General features: G+C 40.3%; 1 protein-coding gene and 1 long non-coding RNA gene across 4 annotated transcripts in view; one reads left to right on the forward strand and one right to left on the reverse strand.

Moving 5' to 3' along the window:
* The window catches only part of LOC121497166, a 49,354-nt gene extending 36,602 nt beyond the window's left edge, over window positions 1-12,752 (forward strand). Inside the window, exons 3-6 of the long non-coding RNA XR_005989424.1 lie at window positions 1,964-2,977; window positions 9,711-9,831; window positions 11,136-11,298; window positions 11,787-12,752. This is a non-coding gene — a long non-coding RNA (uncharacterized LOC121497166). The remainder of the gene's footprint in view (window positions 1-1,963; window positions 2,978-9,710; window positions 9,832-11,135; window positions 11,299-11,786) is intronic.
* The window catches only part of SAP30 (Sin3A associated protein 30), a 137,828-nt gene that overhangs the window by 10,010 nt on the left and 108,461 nt on the right, over window positions 1-19,357 (reverse strand). The window contains exon 7 of one of the 3 annotated variants that reach the window (XR_005989421.1): window positions 2,876-3,023. The gene's annotated coding sequence lies outside the window, so the exon portion shown is untranslated. Of the gene's footprint in view, window positions 1-2,875; window positions 3,024-19,357 lie in introns of those variants that run through there. The other 2 variants (XM_041766394.1, XR_005989423.1) reach the window with 2 other exon arrangements.

The following is a 19,357-nucleotide window of genomic DNA, read 5'->3' on the forward strand; positions in this document are numbered from 1 at the left end:
ATCGAGTCCCGCATTGGATTCCCTGTGGGGAGCCTGCTTCTCCCTCTATCTATGTCTTTGCCTCTCTCTCTCTATGTCTCTCATGCATAAATGAATAAAATTTTTAAAAAATTATGGGCATTTTCCAAAGTTTGGCTCTCTTTTTACTGACAGGTACTCTTTATGCTTCAACTAACTCTTAAAAATTGATTACAACAGATACTTTGTGATGAGCAAGATTGTTTTCACTTTTAAAAGTCTACTTAAAAGTCATTCATTAATAAGAACAGCAAATAATCAATTATATTCATTGTAACTTATATGAAAACCTATAATGGCACTGTTGCCATTTTTCCTTTTTATCACAGAAATGTTCAAACATGCAGAGAAATGGAAAAAATAGTACAATAAATACCCATGACCTTTATCAATAATTATTATCATTTTCCATCCTGGCTTCATCTGTTTTGTTGTTGTTGGATTATTTTTAAGTTAGTCACCCTCAAGTACTTAACATACATCTACAAAAAATGAGCATATCTATCTATCTATCTATCTATCTATGAGAGACACAGATAGAGAGGCAGAGACATAGGCAGAGGGAAAAGCAGGCTTCCTGCTGGAAGCCTGATGTGGGACTCCATCCCAGGACCCTGGAATGATGACCTGAGCCAAAGGCAGACTCTGCTCAACCACTGAGCCACCCAGGTGCCCCGCATACCCTTTTGCATAACCAAATTCTAACATACTTCACTTAACAAATTAATATTAATTCCCTAGTATTGTGTAATACCCAGTGTATATTTAAATGGTAACCTCAGTTTTATAGATTTTTTTTCCAGTTTAGAATCCAGTGGCATAGTTTATTCAACAATTATGTCTTCAGTCTTTTAAAATCTAGAATAGCACATACTTACCCTTTTCACATGCTATTTTGACTTTTTGAAGAGGCGAGGCCAACTGTCTCCCAATTCTGGACTTTTGGTTCATTTTTCATGGTGCTTTAACTTGCTCCATCTATCTTCTGTCTCTCCCTTAGATCTTAAGTCTTGATGAGATTCAGGTCATACATTTTTTTAAAGATTTTATTTATTTATTTGGGAGAGAGACAGAGATAGTGAGAGAGAGCATGAGCAGGAAAGAGAGGGAGAAGCAGACTCCCTAAGAGCCTGATGTGGGGCTCAATCCCAGGACCCTGGGATCATTACCTGAGCCGAAGATAGACGCTTAAACGACTGAGCCACCCAGGTGCCCCCAAGTTATACATCTTGAAGAATATTCCATAAAAGAGAGTATCTACTTCACAGTGCATGACATCAGCAGTGCTTTAAGTCTGGTTGCCCCACTGTTGATGACAAGTTTGATCCTTGAGTTAATGGGATTGCAAACACAGTTCTTTTCACTAGTAAGTTGCATTTTTCCCTTTGTCAGTAAGCAAGTCAATCAGTGGCATGAATTTGGCACCATGAAAAATTCAGCTCCCTAACGTTAGGTTTTGTTTTTATTTAAACACAACCCCTTGTGCTTTTAGTTTTATAAAGGATTATACTGTTATTCAGAGTTTTCACCTAGCTGGTTATATTCAACCTAAAATTATGAAATTCTCTACTCATATCTTTGTCATTTGGGGTGCCATTTTTGTGTATAGTAGTCATGCATAACTGGCTTACTAAACTGGGCATTAGTGGGTTACCAGAGTTATGTGTTGTAGTTCTCTTATTCACTCATCTTATTTTCTGATTACTACATGCCAGGTTAGAAGTAGAACTATAGAGTATTATGGAAGTGAATGTCATATTGCCATGAGTAACAAAATGTGTTCCCGGCAGCACCCATTGTACTAAGAAGTCGTGAACTGACGGAAGATATGGGGTCTACTCAACTCTTTAATAACCATATTAAGTGATATAATGAACTAACTGTGCCACACATTGAAATTGAAATGGGGGTCCCTTGGAGTAACTTCTTTGTTTCCTGTTTTCAGAAGGTCAGAAGATGGGAGTGAAAACATACTCAAAACCAAACACGGTGGTATCAAGCCTAATTAGGAATAAAAAACCATTTCTAAAATCTGTGTCTGTTCATTTTCTTTATTTCATTGGTTTCGTTTCACCCCCATCTGTGATTCATTTGCCTTTCGTCATCTTCCACAATGGCTTCTGCAAGAATATCAGTCTTGAAACATATGACATGGCTCGCACCCACTTCAAACATTGTTTAAAATCTCATTTATTATTTTGTACTGTGGTCTGACTAAAAGCCAATGTTACTGAGACTGCAGAGCACATACCTTCAATTCCCAGGATGAAAGGGGGAAGAGAGAGCAAGAGTGAGCCAGAGGGAGAGTTAAAACTGTGAGAAGCTCTACAGCAGACATGAGAGGAAAATGAGAAAATTGAGAAGTCTTGCAGCCAGCAGAAGTCTCTAGACACAAGAAAACTGGAGATTGCCCAAATCTGGGCTCAGTAGAGTATAGAAATGTGATGAAGACCAGGAGTAGTATTTTTTCCAACAAGAGGTTAGTTACTTAAGGACCACATGCCCAGGATTAGAAGGATTTGTCTGAGTAGCCCAGGGACCACTTATCTGCAGTAGAATTAGTAAAATGGAGAGATGAGATGCTATGTGAGCCTCCCATTATGTGAGACTGTATTTAGAACTTGAAATTAACACTGGGAATAACCATATTGAATTGATATCAGCAGATAAAAGCTATATGGTAAGTAGGATTTCTATTTTTCTAATTAGCTTAAATTTTCAGGTACTAGAATCCAGGTGTTTGGGGGAGCCACACCCAGTCACTAGGGTTTAGCATCATTCCTTTACAGAAAAACAAAAGCAAGACTGGGTGCTGGCTATCTCAGGCCAGAAGCTCCATCATACTCATTCAACTCACCTCCCTTCCTCCATAGAGGAAGAATAGAATGTAGGCACCTCCCGTGGAAGGCTGCTTCTGGCTGCGCTGACTGGAAGGGGAGAGCGTTGCAGCTGTCCGTAGGTATGTGCTCTATTGATCCACCTGCACCCGAACACCTTGGGGAAATCTATTTGGAATGACAGGAGAAGAGCACTTACCCAAGAGGGAAAAGCAGATGGCAAGGAAACTTTCCTGTTTCTGGTGTAGTATTTATTACCCTTTTTCTGAGAAAGCTCTCAGTCACACCTTTACAAAGAGCTCAACTTCCAGACCACACACATATTTCGGGTAATTATTTACTCAGTGGCTGACTGCAGCAGGGTCTTCTCACCCTGGAAGCTGCAATAGGTGTAGACATAAGCTAGGAAAGTAACAGGCATTGGACTACAATTGTCATTGTTCATGGGATGCCTGGATGGCTCAGTGGTTGAGCATCTGCCTTTGGCTCAGGGCATGATTCCGGTCCCGGGATCCAGTTCCACATCAGGTTCCCTGCGAGGAGCCTGCTTCTCCCTCTGTCTATGTCTCTGCCTCTCTGTGTGTGTCTCTCATGAATAAATAAATAAAATCTTAAAAAAAAAAAAACAATTGTCATTGTTCTTGCTGAAAGAGACCTTGGCTGGAAGAGCAAAGGAGGCAGTGTCCCAAGCCTGCACCTTGTACCTAAATGTTCATTTCAGTAAACTTACTTATGTGCAGTGCTGCCATCTTCAACTTCAAATTCTGAGAGATTGGACAGCCAATTGCTTCCTTCTGGTCCAGGTAAAATAAAGAAGCAACAGGCAAGGCGTCACCCAAATATGCAAATTGAAGTCACTGATGATGGAAATTCTCACACAAGTGAACATTTAGCTATTGTAATTCAGGAACTTTCTTTGTCCCTCATCTCTTTCATCTGGCAGTCCCTCAGTTATATTCTTTTGTGATGAACTGGTAAACTAGAAAATAGACTTTCTCTGAGCTCTGTGAGCCACTCTAGCAAATTAATCAAACCCAAGGAGGGGATGGTAATGGGCACCACCAGTTTATAGCCAGTCAGTCAGGAACACAGGTGACAACCTGGACTTGCAACTGGCATCTGAAGTGTGCTGGTGGGGGGTGGGGGCAATCTTGTGGGACTGAGCCCTTAACCTGTGGCATCTGATGCTACCTCTGGGTAGCTCGTGTCAGAGTTGAGCTCCCTTGCAAGACACCCTACTGGTATCACAGCATTACTCGATGTGTGGAAAGCCCACCCAGCTGGGGTTGGGAGTGAATTGGAAGAGTAGAGGAGTGTGAGAGTCAAAGAGACACAGAGGGGTGTTTTTCCTTTAAGGATAGGAGTGATATTCGTCACTGCATTCATTCTGTTAATATAGTTCATATGCTTTTTTTGAAGGACACGTTGTATGCAAGTCTAGGCCTTTTTAGAAAATCTAAATTTGTCTGACAAGAAAATAAAAATGACAGAGTAACTCATAGTTACTCAAGAGAAAAAAGTCAACAAGATGAGAAATCCTTCTGTGGTGGGTTCATATTTTGAAATATTAATCTCTCATCCCTCCCCACCCCCCTTCCTGTCCCCTCCATCTAATTAAACTAGGCCTTTCTTTGCTTATTGAATCAAGGAAGTGATGTGACAATAAGACAAAGAAGAAAAAGGGCCTCTTCCAGGACTTTGAGTTTTCAAAGACAAGGCCTTATGGCGTCAGAAAACATTCAAGGCATATACCAGGGGTTTCAAGGGGGTAGCTTCTTCCCACCCCTTAGGGGACATTTGAAAGTGTAGTGAGGGGTGGGGGTAGGTGTTTGTCACAACTGAGAAACATTATCCCATTATGTGCAAATGGTGGATGGAGCCAGGGACACTAAACATTCTACAAAGAGTGGGACAATCTTGCATAAGAAGGGAGGACTGACCCCAAGTGCCAAGAGCACCCCTGTTATAAAACTCACTGGTGGGCAAGAATACTGAGGAACTGGAACCCTTGTGTATTGCTGGTGGGAAGGTAAAATGATGCAACCACTGTGGAAACAATATAAAAATTCCTCAAAATTTAGACAGAATTGCCATATAACCCAGTAACTAGATGAGCCTCTTGAATACCTTGGCTCTGTGTAAAGCACCCCAGAATTCAAATGGGATACTAGTGACAAAGAAAATTCCTGAGTTGGCTGAACAATGGCTTGAAATAGAATTGTAGTGGCATCATGAAGTTATGTTTCTTGTACACTGAATCTCCAGCCTGATAGAAAAAGCCATCCTCACATTGCTTCCAGCTCTCTAAAGGCTATCCAGTCTCTCGCGGCTTCGTAATAACATTCCAAGCTACATGTTCACTTGTGTGAGAATTTCCATCATCAGTGACTTCAATTTGCATATTTGGGTGATGCCTTGCCTGTTGCTTCTTTATTTTACCTGGACTAGAAGGAAGCAATTGGCTGTCCAATCTCTCAGAATTTGAAGTTGAAGATGGCAGCACTGCACATAAATAAGTTTACTGAAATGAATAGTAGGTACAAGGTGCAGGCTTGGGACACTGCCTCCTTTGGCTCTTCCAGCCAAGGTCTCCTTCAGCAAGAACAATAACAATTGTAGTCCAATGCCTGTTACTCTCTTATGTCTGAGGACTCTGACTACCTTCATTTCCACCTTAGTGTGTACTTCCTTTTTTTTTTTTTTTTGTTAAAGATTTTATTTATTTATTCATGAGAGACATGGAGGCGGGGGCAGAGACACAGGCAGAGGGAGAAGCAGGCTCCATGCAGGGAGCCCGATGTGGGACTGGATCCGGGCCCTGGGCCGAAGGCAGGTGCCAAACTGCTGAGCCACCTAGGTATCCCCCCCCCCCTTTTTTAAATTGTACTTATTTATTCATGAGAGACACACAGAAGCAGAGACATAGGCAGAGGGAGAAGCAGGCTCCTCACAGAGAGCCCGGTGTGAGGCCTGATCCCAGGACACCGGGATCATGACTGGAGCCAATGGCAGACACTCAACCACTGAGCCAACCCAGGCTCCCAAAGTTCTTCTGTCCCACTAATCTCTTAACTCTGGCAAAAGACCCTGAGGGCAAAGTATCCTGTGATGTGAACCAAAACTATCCCCTCAGCAGTCGGAACTGCCCTGATGCAGCCCAACCCCACGTGATTGACCGCAATTTGACCTTTAGTGCCCACCTGCATGGACTCGCCAACCTTCATCCCACAGAAATCTAGAAGTATTTTCATCACTTTGGAGACAGTCCTTGGGGCGCTAGTACACTATCTTCCTAGTAGTGTTGGTCTCATGGAAATAAATTCCTTTGTTGTTTCACCACCACTCCACTCTCTGACTTTGGATTTTGTCAATGGCAGTGGCCAAACATGGGCTGTGTGGGGCTGCCGGAGCCAGGTGTTGGGTCCATGTTCTGGTTCCAAGTCCATACCTGTTGCAGCTTCCAGGGTGAGGAGACCCTGGTGCCGTGAGCTGCTGAGTAAATTATTGCCTAAATCATATGTGTGGTCTGGAAGTCGAGGTCTTTGTAAAGGTATGACTTAGAGCTTTCTCAGAAAAAAAAATTCAGGAAAACATTCAGTGCACCAGAAACAGGAAAGTTTCCTTCCCATCTTCTCTTTCCTCTGGGATCTTGAATTATTAAACGACATTCCCTACCCATGGCTTCAACTAACATTTAAAAATAAATAGCCCCTGAAGAAGCACATGAATTCATGGAGGATACTCAGAATATCATGACCTTGGTGACGACAGACAGGTGGCAACTGTCTGAGAAAGACTGCCATGAAACTAAAAGAGTTTGCTCCAATTCCTCTGGATTCTGCTAGTGCTTCTGAAAGATCAGTGGGAAGATGAAAATATTTTCCTCAACGTTATCAAATGCACTAACCAGAAATGACCGCTTATATATTCTGAAGGGGTGAGCATTTCTTCACGAAGCCCCCTGGGGAAGGTTTACATGTATGAGGAATGGGATCAAACACTTGCCTTAAAAGGTAAGGCCGTGAGGATTAACTGAGGCAATGCATGTAACCTGTTTAGCCTAATGCCTAGAACGTGATGTCTGATAAAATCATCTGATAAAAAGCTCTAAAATTGTGAGGGTGAAGTTAATGATGCCATTAATTCTAATACCTCAGTTTTCAAAAGTTGGTTCACTCTGGCAAATACTTTGTCAACTTTTTTTTTTCCCCCAGAAAGTCAACTTTCAACAGACATGTTTATTTTTCAAAATCACAAATGTAACCTAAACCATTATCTGCCACGACCCTGCCAGTGTGTCATCCTCACTGACAGGATGTGTTCAAACTCCTCAGTGCAACCCAGAGGGGCCTTCAGGATTGAGCTACTGTGAACTTCTGCAGCCTTACTACCTCGTCCCAACCCCCAGCTCCTACTGCCCCAGATATGTCAAAATATTTACAGCGGCCCTGCACCCGCTGCTGATCCCTGACTCTTGCCCCTTACACACAGAGCTTTCTTTCCATTTCTCCCACTGTCCAATAAACACCCATCCTCATTTGTCAGGATCAGTCTCAGGATCTCCAACAGGTAGCTCAGCCTCTCCCTCACAGGAATCCCTACTGCATTTCATAGGAACTTCTTTCACATCTCCTATAGCTGGGTGGCTGCATAATTTATCGCCCAAATTAGGACACTTTTGCAAATAACAGGGAGCTATTAATTAGTATACACAACAACAGATGTAAAGGGGACTGCTCTGCGGTAGTGGACTGTGTGGTCATCCCACCATTAATACTTCATTTCACACACACACACACACACACACACACACACACACATATATATCACATTATCATACTGTGTACCTGAAACCCAATGGTATATGTCAGTTAAATCTTGATTTAGAAAATAAATGAATCACCTACTTTACTCCCTAATTTATTTAGTTCCTGGCTAATAGGAACCAGGTTTCTCTCCTTTGGCATCTGAATGCCTTGCCTGACACCATGTGGGGCACATAGTAGATACTCAAAGGAAATTTGTTGAACATATTCATGATTGATAGATGAATAAATGAACTAATTTAATAGTGGATAATATTTTTAGAAGAGTTTTTGTTCAAACAATAATTTTGCAGATAATCCTACAAAGGCTAATTTTTCCTTAAAATGGCTACTCAAGTCTACAAATGTGTGTGTGTATTTTTAAGATTTTATATATTTATTCATGAGAGACACAGAGAGAGAGGCAGAAACATAGGCAGAGGGAGAAGCAGGCTCCCTGCAGGGAGCCCAGTGCAGGACTCAACCCCAGGACCTTGGGATCATGACTTGAGCCAAAGGCAGGTGCTCAACCACTGAGCCACCCAGGTGCCCAAATTTTTTTTAAGATTTTGTTTTTATTATTTATTTGAGAGAGAGAGAGAGAGAGAGAGAGAGAGAGCACAAATGGGTGGGAGGGAGAAGCAGGCTCCCCACTGAGCAGGTTGCCCGACCCAGGACCCATCCCAAGTGCCTGGGATCAGGACCCAACCTGAAGGCAGACACTTAATCGACTGAGCCACCAAGCGCCCTCAAGTCTCCAAACGTTCTATAATCAAATACTTGAACTTATGATAAAAGCATAATTCTATACATGTAAATTGGTCAGTCATCATTTAATCAGATAATTGAATCTCTCCTGGTGTGGTGGTTAATGTTCTGTGTCAACCTGAATGGGCCACAAGGAGCCCGGACACTCGGTCCAATGTTATTCTGGTGTGTCTATGAGGGTGTTTGTGGGTGAGATTCACATTTTATTCAATAGACTGAGTAAAGCAAATTGCCCCCCTAATGCATGTGGCCTCATCTTATCAACCAATGAACAATAGAATAAAAAGCCCAATCCCAGGAGTGAGAGGCAAGTCTTCCTTGCCTGATCACCTTTGAGCTGGGAAGCCAATTTTCTCCTGCCTTTGGACTCAGATGGAAACATCAGCTCTTCTTGGATCTTAAGCCTAAAGTTTTCTTTCTTTCTTTCTTTCTTTCTTTCTTTCTTTCTTTCTTTCTTTCTTTCTTTCTTTCTTCTTTCTTTTTCTTTCTTTCTTTTTCTTTTCTTTTTATGAGAGACAGAGAGAGAGGCAGACACATAGGCAGAGGGAAAAGCAGGCTCCTTGCAAGAGAGCCCGATGTGGGACTCGATCCTGGATCCCAGAATCATGCCCTGAGCCAAAGGCAGATGCTCAACTACTGAGCTGAGCCATCCAGTCATCCCTCAAGCTTGCAGTTTTCATTCTAGAACTATATACTATCAGCTTTCCTGGTTTTCCACCCCTGAGCCCCACTAGAACTACACCATCAGTTCTCCTGGATCCTCAGCTTGCCGAATACAGATCTTGAGACTTCTCAGCCTCCATAATCATGTGGGCCAGTTCCTTATACTAAATCTCTTTGTATGTATATAAGATACATATTTATATAAAATAAAACAGCTAAAGGTAATCTAATTTTCTGAAGTTCAGCCACCAAGTATCACAAAGGTTCCCATAAAAATAATACTTCTAGGTGTCCCTGGGTGGCTCAGTGATTGAGCGTCTGCCTTTAGCCCAGGGCATGATCCTGGGGTTCTGGGATCAGGTCTACTTCTGGCTCCCTGCGAGGAGCCTACTTCTCCCTCTGCCTGTGTTTCTGCCTCTCTTTCTGTGTCTCTCATGAAGAAATAAATACAATCTTAAGAAAAAACTTCTAAAGTTAATGTGCCAGAGATGCAACCAGTGAAGGAAATCATACATGAGAAAGGTAAAATATATGTGAATACATCTTGCATATTATTAATTACTCCATAGCCATGTGTTAGACACTGAATTTTATTCTTCTTTATTTTCCTTTTGAAAAGAAAGATTCTCCCATGAGAAATGATGGCTTCTGTGATAAATAACCAAATAACAGCTGAAAGCTTTGTGCCCCAGTCAAGGGAGCAACAGGGTCAGAAAAGGAAGAAGCAGAGGTGGTAAGAGGTCAGTGTGATTCTACTTTCAGAACTCATTTCCCATCTTCTCTCCCTTCTTCAGGAGTTAGTGTTCTCTGGTGGTTTAAGGCTTCACTATTTTGATGAGGCAACTCACTGCAAAAAACTGGTTTACTTGGTTGGTTGTTTTGGTTTTTACTCTGAAATGGTAATTTTAGAATTTTGATTTTTTTTAAAAATAGAATTAAATACTCATTTGAGTATAAAAGTGTGTGTGTGTGTGTGTGTGTGTGTGTGTGTGTGTGTGTGTGTGTGTGTTGGGGGCAGTGTTGATAGAAGCTTAAGAAGGAGACTGTTCCAATTTCTGTACTGAGCTGCCCTAGAGATGGGGGGGTTCTTACCCAGAGTGCAGTTCAGGTGTGAAGCCCTGCATAGGTTTAACCACAATGAAGAAGCTATGAAGATTCTAGAAGACTTTGTTAGTACTCTAAGCCAAAAATGCATTGTTTTCTTCCAAATGCACTCCATATTTATTAAGAACCTACTTTGCGTTTGCCATTATACAGGGTAACTTTAATTCTTTGCCTTCAAATAGACTTGACATTTATTCTCATAAATCTATCAGGTGATTTCTTCTTTCTGACTCAGTCTATACTGCATCTCTAAGCTCAGTATCCAGGAATAATGGACTTCAAAAACTCTTTGTGCATAGCCAATATCATTTCATCACACAGGCCCAGTTGCTATGCTTCTTTTAATGTTCAAAAAATAGATAATGTTTTCAGCTTTTATTTCTTCATAAATGCTTAACCTTCAAAGGTTAAAAAGAATAAGATTTTCCTTATTTCTTCTTAATTCTTATCCTTTGATGTTTGGGGGAAAATGTATTTAAAGGCTATTACTCACAGAGGGTTTTAAAAAATATCTTATTTCCTAGAGTCCACTGATATTTCATAATAGTTGTTCATTTTATTTGCCTTTGGGTGCTAAACTATGAACATATCTAACTTTTAAAAACTATTAAGTAAAACTTATATTCCACTGCTTTAACTAGCATGACTGTTTCTGAAAGTTCTCACAGTGCTAAAAAATAACAAATCAAGGCACTCAATACAGATAGTTTCACTGAACTGTGTAAAAAGACATAAAGAAGAAAAATAAAAAGAAATAAAGAAAAAAATCATATGGATTCTTTAGTATTGCATAAAACAAAAGCTCACCTAAGTAGGCAGACGTTCATATGAGGTGCATTTAAACCAGAAGATGGTAAGGGATCCAATTAAGGCTTCATTATTTAATTTGCTTTGGCAGAAGGGTGTTTTTTCCCCTATAATCTTTATGATCGCTTCTCAGCCACCAGAGACTATTGGACAAATCAATATGATGAAAACACCAAGTCACTTGTGACCTGATCTCAGTCATTTCAACTATAAACTCCAAGAGGAAAGGATCATGCCTTGTTCATCTTGCGTGTCCTTTATGACTTGCATGGTGGAATGCTTATGAGATGCCCAATGTAAGTTTCCATGCCAATTTAAAATCTTATCTTCTGTTTCTATAATAGCTTATACCACCTGATAGACATATATTGTGGTGCTTACCAATGATAAGTGAAAAAAAGAGGGGGGGGGGAAGAAATAGGGAGGGGCAAATCACTAATACGAACTATTCCTTGTTCCTAACTCTGAGTTCTCCACCTGGGCTAGGTCAGATGCTCAGCCTCCCAACAGAGGGTAAGACCCCAGAAAGGTTATCATTCATTTACTGAAGAGATGTGTACACATGAACAGAGCCTAGCTGGCAACAGAACAGCAATATGTGACATTATATGCCTCTAATAGAATCAGTAGCCTGTGTAGACACTAAAACCAGCAGTAACAAGGCTCCACTGATGCAGCTATCAACTTGGAAGGGGCTGGAGAACAATTCTTCCCCTTCGTGGATATAAATCCTTTTAAAGAGAGAATCCACAATGGGTGGATGGTTTCTTCTTCCTTCCTGCAGGTTGCTTCGCTGCTATCTAATGCTGGGAGAAGAATTCAACAGATGAAAATCAACTATTCACTCTTATTTATTCAGCATTTTCCCTCCAGCGAGAAGAAAACTACTACTCACATCCAAAAATATCTGATTCCAATAGGGAGTTTATAGCATTTGCTTCCCACCAAAGCAAAACCCTCAACACATGAAATCTGAGATCTTGCCAATTTAATGGATCCCTAATAATTTTTAAATAGCATATATTATTTTAATGCTTCACACAGTTGGAAGGTCGCTGAGGGATAAATTGGCTGAGTCTCTATTTTCTTTTGAAAAACAAATTCATAAAAATAAAGTATCCTACATTATTTCATATCATTATTTTGGCAGTTTTATTTTTATGACAAAGTTCTGAGTCTATTATATTGTCTGAGTTCTAAAAAGATTCAATAGATTACAGAAAAATTGATTTAAAAATTTGCTTTGCCATTTTTTGTCTGGATTATTCCTGAGGTTTCTTTTTTTAAGATTGTATTTATTTATTAATGAAAGACACAGAGAGAGAGGCAGAGACAAAGAGAGAAGCAGGCTCTTCGCAGGGAGCCCGATGTGGGATTTGATCCCCCGACCCACTCACGCCTTGAGCTGAGGCAGTTGCTCAACCACTGAGCCACCCAGGCGTCCCTACTCCTGAGTTTTGCTATACTTACTATTTAAAGGATCTAATTTGTTTTTCATGGCCCATCACCAGTATCCAAGATAATATCCAATTTCTTAATTCTGAACTCTGCCTTGAGTGACTTCCAAAATAAATGAAATGAAAATACCTCAGGGCAGTCTTTGTTTTTACACAGTGGCAACATTAAGTTACATGGATCATTGTACTGGGGATGCTTCTGAGCCTCTACTTGTTCTTCTACTACCTTCACTTTAGATGAAACAAGATTTTTTGAGCACCTACTCTGAGCAAAACACAGTGCTAAAAATACAAACATGGATCAGGTTTAGTCCCTGAGTGGATAATCTGTTGGAATTGGTTCTTGAACTGTGATGTCACTGTGCACTGAGTTTATAGTGGCAAAACATTTCTTTTTCTTAAGATTTTCTTTTTGTTTTATTTGAGAGGAAGAGAAAGAGAGAGAGAGAGAGAGAGAATGAGAGAGAATAAGCCAGGAGAGGCAGAGGGAGATAAGAAGCAGACTCCCCACTGAGCAGAGAGCCGGATGTGGGACTAGATCCCAGGACCCCGAGATCACAACCTGAGCTGAAGGTAGAAGCTCAACAGATTGAGCCACCCAGGTGCCCCAAAACGTTTCTTTTTCTCATGGGCTTTCAAAATATGGATGAGTTCACTTACAAGCCATTCTTTGGTTATTAGTGTGCCTTATTGTGTATTAGTGTCCATTGTCAAGCTTTCTTTCTGATGCCTGTCAATTGCAAAAGGAGAGATTAAACTTCAAAGAACTTCTGAATCACAGTCTCCTTCCCCTGGATTGGGAGAAAATATGTCTGTGGTAGAGACTAGATGGCATACAGGCAGTTGTCTGTCTGGTTGGAACTGACTCTGAGAATGGCACTCCTAGCAGAGCCAGGGGGCACTTTTTGTTCATTTCCCTTACACATCAAGTGTGGTCTGATACTCAGCCATGCTCTTGGCACACAGTAAACATCCAATATAGGTTTTCATCAGTGGATGGATAAATGGATGAATTTTGTAGACCTATGTGGACTAAAACATGTAGGAAGCCACTGTTTGACTTAATACCTAGACATCACTGTAACTGATATTTTTCAATAATTCCATTTTTTCAAAGCCTTGTTTCCATTTCGGTTCAATTACTTAGGAAAAAAATCTCCTCACTTCCCACTCTCTTATAATTAAAAAGCATGTTTTGTTAAGTTCTTTCAAAATGTTTTCCTCTACCAACTCCTAAAGCCTGCTGATTTGGCTCACTCAGAGCAGCTCAACATCAGTGGAATATAAGAACCATGTAGCTTTTAGAGTTCAGGTGAAATGGAACTCAGAGCAGATTAACTCAGCCTCGAGATACTAAACCTCAGAGGACCATTTCGACATTAGTGTTTTAATGCCATCAGCCCCAGATGGGAGGCTATAAGAATCACAGACAAATGTCCGATTTCCTAAATTATTGGGAAAGTTCTTCCAAAACAATCCAAGGCAAAAACTCTGGCTGTGGGTGATCAGCAATTTTTGCCAACAAATGCAGTCTTTTCCACTCTTCCCACATTTACCTGAACCCAAATGGCAACAGCATGTCAAGAATCAACTGCTCTGTACATGTGCTTACTTTCTTGTGGGTGGGTTTGTTCACTTTTAATATAGTGCATCAAATAGTAGCTTAGGTTAAATTCTGGTGACTCTCTTTACATACTATAGAAGATGTCTAGATTCTAGATCAATGCCAAAAAAAACCCCTAGATTTTTAAAAAAGATTTTTAGTACCATAGGAAAATATTTTTGTCAGTATTTACTAACATTCAAACAAGGGAGAATAGAGGAAATTAACTTGATAAATTATAATTAAGAAAAATACGTTTCCTTTAAAAATATTGCTTTAATTCATTGTATATTCCATGAGAAATGTTTTGTTAGTCCAAATGATTTGGAAAACTTCCAGCTTCCTACTTTTCATATATAGAGACCATGTCCCCTGTTATAGTAATGTTAGGCCCAAATTTGGAAGAGGGGGAGAAGAACTCATAATTGAACATTCAGAAACTAGGGAAACTAATTTATAGCCAAGTTTATTTTCTTTTCCTGTGGATATTCACGGGTAAGGTGGCTGTATCAAGTTTTGTGAGTCAAATGGAATATTGGCATATTTTTCTTCAAATAAAGTAAATGAACGTAGCATTTCAGAATTATAAAGTCTTACATTTTAAATCTATTGGAGTCTTCAAATTGATTTTCAGCTGAATAATTAACTATATATTTTGGCAGTTTGGGGTATTAATTCCATTACTTTGTCAAATATTACATGGCTGTGGGCTAAAATTTCATTATAAGACCATCTACTTGTTTTAAGTACTTGAAAAAGAGACTGAATTAAACATTTGGACTCTTAAATTTTGTGTCAAATATTTATCAGGCCTCAATTACTATGTTTTCCATTCTTCCTAAGTGAATATCTTGTACCAAACCCAGGACTGCCTTCTGATTGGAATCTTGGTCTCTTCTAACACCAAACTGTGTTGGTTCCAAAACTCTGTATAAGGTTCCAGTTCTCATTTTCCCATTTCACTGTATTTCCCCACCTGGAAGATCATGGAAAATGTGGTCAACGTTAATGAAAGGACTTGGAGGTTTTCATTCTCTGTAGACTGAGCAATTGTTTGTTGGGAATTATTCACTTGGATTCCTATACTAGGATGGAATGTAACATATTCCAGCTGACGCTATTCATGGCAAGAAAATATATCATGATTAAGTTGACAAATGACTCCAAACCCACACTGCTGCTTGGGAATTTTTCCTTTGAGTACATTGCTTAGGACAAGTTTATATACCAAATAAAAAAGAAAGTTGTTCCATTCGACCGCAAGTATAAGCACTCTGAATTCTCACAAGATTTTTCTCCTCCTTCTTTTCCTTCCTCTTCTTTTTTTAGCCTGTCTCTCCCACTTCTTATTTTTTATCTTCCAATTGGTCATTTCATCCATAAATGTTGTTTAAACCAATAAGAAGTGAGCCTGGCCCTAAGCTAGTGACAAGTTTCCCCCATGGCTAATTTTCTTCCCTGTTCAAAAGCAAACTTCAGGGGAAAAAATGACACTTCTTTCACATATGGGAAAACAGACCATTTGCCTCCCACACAAAAAGGTAAGGTCAGGACATTCATTGTGTACATTGATAATGCACACACACACACACACACACACACACACACACACCACATGTGAACTATGGCAAAACATACATTGCATAACATTTACCATTTCCATGTTCTTGAGTGTACTGTTCAGTGATATTAAGTTTATCCACATTGTTGTACAATCATAATCACCATCTATCTCCAGAACATTTTCTCCTTCCCAAACTGAAGACCTATATCCATTAAACAATAATTGCCCATTCTCTTCTCCCTTCAACCCCTGGTAACCACTATTGTACTTTCTGTCTCTATGAATTTCACTATTTAGGTGTGTCATATAAATGGACTTGTACAATACTTTTCTTTTGTCTCTGGCATATTTCACTTAGCATGTTGTCAAGGTTCACCTATGTTGTAGCATGAATCTGAATTTTATTCCTTTTTAAGACTGAATAATATCCCAAAGTACGTGTATACATTTTGCCAAACCATTCCTCTGTTGATGGCCAATGGGACACAAGTACAGCATGAGCAGAACCTGTGAATCAAACACTCCAGGTAGTGGAGGGACAACTATCATACACTCCTTAGTTACTATAAGATGATGGTTACTTTTTGAGCATGCACATATGCCTGTAATACTACAAATGGCAAGGTCTCACAGATAAAACCTGGGTTAAAAGTGGAGTAATGAAAGAATATTGAGTAACAGGTGTCAAGGTGATGTCAGAGTCCCATGTGAAAGGCATGCTGGCCCCCACTGGGAGAACAGACACCGCACTGGGAGGTGGGTGGGGAGATTGTCTACAGGACAGGCCCCAAGGATCATTATGGCTTTAATGAGTAAGGATGGTTACCCAGTCTTTTGTCTCTCTGTGAAAAACAGAGACAAACTCAACTCTAATATACATATGTGTGTGTGTGTGTTTCTTCTTATAACAACCAAGAAACAAGAGGAATTGCCTCACTCCCCTGAGTCTTCTGAAAAACTAGGACCCTTTTTAAGTGTCATTATCAGCATCCTAAAAAAAAACAGCACTTGCATGTCTGTCTTCAGAATTTGTTCCATTTTTCTATAAGAGTTCTCGTCTTTATTCCTCTGCTGGTATACCACCCATGACCTGGGCTTACTGGCGAGCCCTCTCTGCCCTCTACCCCTACCTTTGCAAGAGGCTTTTCTAAGAAACACATGTAATAGCAGAGCTCAGGCTATCCTGACCTTCACCACATTTATTCATTAATGAGCATCATTAATGCTCATTTTGGTAAGACAGAAATAAATGCTCCTAGTTCTCCTTTCTGCCTCCCTGGCCTCTGTTGCAGAGATGGAGAAAAGAGACTCCCTGAGCCCCCTTTACAGCTCGTCTGAGATGCAGGGTTAACTGTTCACTGGAAAGCAAGCAGGACCAACATCTGGGCTAAGAATCTTGAGGCTGAGAGTCTCTGGGAGACAGGGACTCTGATACCTGCTCCGCCCCTTGCCTCCACACTGAGGAAGCGCATGGAAGGGAACTGATCTCCAGGACCCTAAACACAAATCTTTCACTTGTCTTTGGGGCAGTGCAATCTTTCCTATTCTTGTGACTTTTCCCTTAACCTTTATAATTAATTTCTCTAACTTCTACCTAACTTTGTACATATTCATAGCTATTCAATACACAACCTATTGAGGTCTGAATGCTGGAAATAGTGTTTCCACCCGTGATCTCTGTAGTTTTCAATAAGAATTTACAAATGGGTAGACATTAACAAACACAGAAGCTTGTTTTTTAATATAATGAAATTACACAAAGTGTTAATCAGAACAACTATTTTTATGTATATGTGTGCACACATATGTGTTCTAGGTAATGGCAGACAACCAAATAAAACCCTGCAACTGGAAAAGCTTCCCAGGAGAAAACTGAAAATGTGGTATAATTTTTTGAGACCAAATCAGACCGTCAGATTCATCAAAATCAAATCAGCTCACATAATTATCTACAACTGAATGTAAACATATACTTTCAGATGTTTCCTATTTATTCATGTGAATTTCATTACCATACAGATTTAAATTCAGCATATATTGTGAGCCAAAGTTGTGAAGTTTTCACAAGAATACTTCAGATTCAAGTTCCCTCTACATAGAGTCACAAAGTCCTGGGGGGTGAAAATGACCTAAAGTCACTTCGTCCAATGATCAGAGACTTGAGTCTCTGCAACATTCTTCCAGTATGATTGCTCAGTCAAAACTTAAATGTTTCAAATGATAGAGGACTCAATATCTCCCAAACCATCCAGTCTATTTTTGAAGAGCTCTATCAGAAAGTACTCCCCTCTTATCTCCCATTTTTAAAAAAGGTTTTATTTATTTATTCATGAGACAGAGAGAGAGAGAGAGAGAGAGAGAGGCAGAGACACAGACAGAGGGAGAAGCAGCTCCATGCAGGGAGCCTGATGTGGGACTCGATCCTGTGACTCCAGGATCACACCCTGGGCCAAAAGCAGGTGCTAAACCGCTGAGCCAGCCAGGGTTCCCTATCTCCCATTTTTTTTAAGCTTAAATCTGTTTTCATGGTCTTCCCCCTTAATCACTGGTGTCTACCTCCTGTGCCCCTGGGAGAACCTTCTTCTTGACAACCTTCAGAGTATTTGAGGACTATTTGAGTATTTGAGTTAGTATGTCCTCTCAAGTCTTCTTCTATCCACATGTATCCTGTTTCTTTGATTATTCATAATGTGGCATGGTCTTGTGTAGTTCCTGTTATTTATCACACTTTTTGGCTCATATTCCTCCCCAAGTGTAGTATCCACAGTCAGACACAGTGCAATGGGTTTGATAATTTTCCATCAATAATTTGGCACTATGATGGCTTTTTTCTCTTATGACAGATTGCTTTTGTTCACATGAGCCCTCAACACATGCACTCCAGTTCACTTCGAAGGCTTACATTGGTCACTGGCTGTGAAAACTTCCAGGCTCACTTTCAGGGAACAGTTTAATGATGGGTCTGAGTAAGGCCATAGGGATCATTGCTCCTTTGCCAAGTTCAGTGGTTCCCAACTGGTGGCCCACACACCACAGGTGGCCAATGGTCAGGGGATTTCCTATTAAAAGATTGCCAATCATGATACTACTTCATGGTTGGAACCTTGGTGCACTTGACATCTGCCTTCTCATTAGGTAAGTGTTATTTATTCCCCTTTGGAAGGCCTACAACAAGTATATGTTCTGTGACAAGTGTAATATGTTTATGAGCATGTGCATAATAAATTATTGGAAATGCTGTGTTTTTAATATGCTTTTAATATATAAAGTTTGACTCCAGTCAGCCTTGGGCTCTGTTAAAAATATTTAGGAGTTTGCTTGCAGGGTGGTCTGCCAAAGACTTTACTGATGTTCTAGTGGCCTACTACAGAACAGCTGAGGACCCAGGGTTGTGGGAGGCCCCCAGAGGATGATGTGAGCCCAGGGAACATTTAAGGTGGCACTTCATTCATCTGCAGCGAGGCAGGTGTGAGACTTGCTCATGTTTCTTGCAACATGTTCAAGAAGCCAAGACTATTACATAAGAATAATAAGAAACCAGTACAGTACATATAGAAGTTCAATCTCCAACCCAAGCATTAATGATTTGGATGTTTAGCACTTATTTTATCAAGGGGCCCTGTAGTTCAAGACATTTACTTGTAGGTGCCCTCAATTTTGGGAGAACATGTCCTTTACACTAGTTTTCTCACTTAGAGGGCTGATATTATAACTAGTCACCCATGTACAAC

The sequence above is a fragment of the Vulpes lagopus genome, chromosome 8 (genome assembly GCF_018345385.1).
Source record: "Vulpes lagopus strain Blue_001 chromosome 8, ASM1834538v1, whole genome shotgun sequence".
In the NCBI taxonomy this organism is placed as follows: domain Eukaryota; kingdom Metazoa; phylum Chordata; class Mammalia; order Carnivora; family Canidae; genus Vulpes; species Vulpes lagopus.